This window comes from Ahaetulla prasina, chromosome 3 (genome assembly GCF_028640845.1).
Source record: "Ahaetulla prasina isolate Xishuangbanna chromosome 3, ASM2864084v1, whole genome shotgun sequence".
In the NCBI taxonomy this organism is placed as follows: domain Eukaryota; kingdom Metazoa; phylum Chordata; class Lepidosauria; order Squamata; family Colubridae; genus Ahaetulla; species Ahaetulla prasina.
Window position 1 is genome coordinate 40,787,425 of NC_080541.1, and position 4,129 is coordinate 40,791,553.

Here is a 4,129-nt window from a genome sequence, read left to right on the forward strand (position 1 = left end):
AAAGGTTGAGTGTATTCTAATCTATTTTTTTCTCTTGAATATTCATAAATGATCTGTACCCATTTGCTTTCAACCCTCTGATAAACTCTGAACTGCTATAATTTAATCCCTTCTACAATTCCTTATGAAGCCCATCAATGCCATTCATAATTAATGCACTGCAGAATGGTTTCTGGATGAACTCAAGTTTTTAGCCCTCATGGCGGATCGATGCTTCTGACCAAGTCTGTTTCATTATTGACAGCATCTGCCCACATTTACTCTTATAATTAAGTTATAGTTCAACTCTTAACTTTTCACAAGGGTTGGGAAATGGCTGTATGGTGTTCTTAATTTCAGTTGCTGTTTCATCTTGCTCAGTGGGTGCCTATTTTATTGTTAAAGGTCATACTCATTTGTCTGCTCCAACAAAAGCAGTCCTTAAAGTTGGCTGCGGTTTTGACAGACAGTGGGTCCTATAAGTGATGGCCTTAAGGACAGACCTGGCACTGCGAGACAGTCACCACAGCAAGGGAAATAACAGATAACAAATCATGCCACTATTTTTCCTCCTGGCGTGATTGACGACATCACAGCGGGTATAACTTTTCAGTGTCTTCAGATTAAAACCCCCTCAAACAAATGAGTTCTTCAAATACTGTCCAGGGGCGTCAAAGTCAGTGGCTGGACCCAGAAGCATTTTAAAAACGAAGAAGCAGAAGGGTTTTATAAGGAAGAAAAAAGTCAAAGCCAAAGTGCATAATTCAAGACTAGGGAGTGCAATTATTTAATTGTCATGGCTCTTTCATTTTGCGCTTGGATGGATGAAGAAGCTCTTGAATGATAAATAATGGTATAATAATGGGAACCACATGAAGAAAACATGTTTAGAAGCATTTGCCAACAAATAGCATGCAAGCTCAGGCATAAAAGGGAAAATAGTATATCTAGATTTTTCTCAAGGAAATAATAAATGTAGCCACTTTAGACTATTTTAGCAGAATGAGGGCATCATTTTAATTGACACAATCTGCCACTGACAACATATGTGGATAAAGTGAAAAAAAAAAGTGAAACTTCCAGATATTCAGTTTAGAAATATGCACTGGAATTTAAGGCACAGAATAAATCCCAGCTGTTGACAGTAGCAAGATATTCTCTTGCCAGCTTAGAAAGGCAGAGTATTATTGTAAGCACATCCAAAAACTACAGTATGAAGGGAACCTTCAATTTCCTGCCTGTTATTATTAGCAAATGCTTGTCCTGTAAGCAGATAGAAGCTATATTTTTAAATAAAAGAGTTGCACAACACTTTTCTTTATATTTGAGAATTCTTCTTAAACAACAACAATAAAAAAGACACAGGGGAGAGCTATGCTGTATATGTTATAGTAGTTTGACAAATAAATATTTTGAATTGAATGCAAGATGAGAGGAGTTAATGCAATAAAAGACCCATCCTTTTATGTATAATGTATGATACATGTTAAAGAAGAGTAGGTGTTTACTCATATGATTATAACTATTATCTTGACTTTTTTTGGTAACTGCCACCTCTTTCAGATGTCCACATTGAAAGAATATTCAGTTGATAAAAGTTATCCTAGATTATTGCAAATTACATATCTGTAAAGTTAGAACACGTTTGTAAATTAATCAAAAAAATAAATCAAACTATTCACTAAGGCTACATTACTAGTACTATTAGTCTTCTCATCGTTCCTATCACCCATCTTCTCCCACTTATGACTGCATGACTGAAACTTTGTTGCTTGTATCCTTGTGATTTATATTGCTATTGATTGTTTCCTGATTGCTTATTTGTACCCTATGACTATCATTAAGTGTTATACCTTATGATTCTTGACAAATGTATCTTTGTCTTTTTATGTACACTGAGAGCAGATGCACCAAAGACAAATTCCTTGTGTGTCCAATCACACTTGGCCAATAAAGAATTCTATTCTATTCTATTCTATTCTATTCTATTCTATTCTATTCTATTCTATTCTAAATCTGTATTTCAATGTATGTGAAATACTAATTGATTATTGTTGATTATTAATTGTGGATGGAGTTAAACTACTGAAGTTGTTTAGTATACTGTACGAAGCTATAATCTCATGAGTCAATTGTCCTTTACTTTTTTTTTTAGAAAGAAACAATATAATTCCTCAAATAAATATATATTAATCTACATCTTCTTCCTCTTTCATATGTATTTATATTTTTATGCATATAAGCCAATCATAAAGTCAAGAAGTTTCTGTAGTGGATTAAAACATGGAAAAGATCCTCAGCCTAATCAGAAACCAGAGCTAAGAATCAGTGAATGAATAATCCTTGAATGACAGGCAGCAGATTTGCTGAACCAATGTGCAAAGTAGAAAAGAGACCACGGGGTTGGAAATAGAGGGAGTATAGGCTGAGATCTAAGCAGCTGCCATTAATGGCAAAATGAACTCCTGAGGCAGTGAATAGGTCTTAAGATAAGGGTGATATTTTACAGTATTCAGTTGCTGCCTTGCACATAAGAGTGCAGCCAGTTCAGAATATGCACATGTGACATGTTAAGTGAGGAAAGGGCTTGATATTAAAACAGAGTTTGAAGAGTAAACCTATATCCCTTTTGCTTCTTATTGTAATATTGGAAAGAACTTGGTCAGAAAATGTGTGGAGTGTAATCTTTGACCTGTACAATTTCAACTTTGGACCTTTCAATTAAATCTAAAGCACAAAGTGCTCTTGCTGGCACTTTGTATCATGATAGATAAGAAGAAAAGATTTCTGCAATACATAGTAAATGTCAGAGAAGCATATTCTGGAGATGAACTGGAGCTCATGGAGTGGTAAAAACAGGTTCTGGTAGATGAGAACAAATGCTGCCACAGAGATGCTAGAGAGCCTTGTCTTTCAGAATGGAAAATATTGGGTGATTTTCTGAGGACCCCATTATCCTATAATCTCATTCTAAAAGTGGATAAAGTTGGAGAAAAAGCGAGCAGGATCAGGATTAAACATTTGCTCAAGAGGATTACAAATATACATATGCAGGAAAACATTCACAGACACAGGAATATACATGCACATTATTACTGGCAAAAATTTCTCATAATCTCTCCTTCCAGGCAGACCCACCCTTAGTTTCATTTTACCTGCTCCAAATCAAACTTTGTGCTGTCTTTATCAGAAGACAAAAAATCCAATCCTCAACATCAAAGGACATTTCTAAACCCACCTGAGATACAATCACTGGCAGTGAATAATAAGCAAAATGATTCTGAATGAATGGACTGAGTCTAGCTAATTAAAAACTTGGCAAATTTTAGTTATTGCATGTAGCTAATTAGTTACTGAGAAGCCATACTGAACTTTGAAATAACTCAAAGAGACCATGTGCTGATAACATCACACTGATTACAAGCTTGTTTTCAAAATAAATATAAAGTGCTGGTTATTGAGATGAAAGCTCATATATGGCTTAGATTTTGGATATTTCAAAGTTTGTTTTTTTAAAAAAAATATGGAATGTACAGGACACCCCCACATTGGTGAACTGAACCCCAGTTGCTGGGGGTGGGGGAAGGTAGAGTGCTGTAGTAGTGACTCAGAGCTAGGCCTTTTCTGTGACCACCTGATCCTCTACTTAACATAGCAGATTAATCTCTTAATAAGCTTTTCAAAATACCTCAAAACCATTCGCTTTTAAAGCAGGTTTAAATTGCCGGAGCTTTTAATTTTGATTTTTAATATCTCTGGTGTAATGCCAGCTTTCTGTTTTTATTGTAAATCTCTGGGAGACAGTTTACAATACTGGAGGAGTAACAGTTGAAATAAATATGATTCTGAATTCACTGGTTTTTTTTTAAAAATCCATTCCCAAATTCCAAAACAAGGAAGCTTGTCTTTTTAAAATTTTTAGCATGCGATAAAGTATAAATAAATTTAATTGAAAATGTTACTGTGGTTGGAAGAAACATTCGAGTATAAATTATGTCTTCTGAACAAGAATGTTGTTTTATGGAAATATTTTAAGCATTTCTTAACTATTTAACTCAAAATTTAACATAGACAGCTCTTTATAATCTATTTTATTTTATTTATATTTCAAAAGGGTCCTTGAGTGGCTCAGACTGCTAAGACAGTCTGT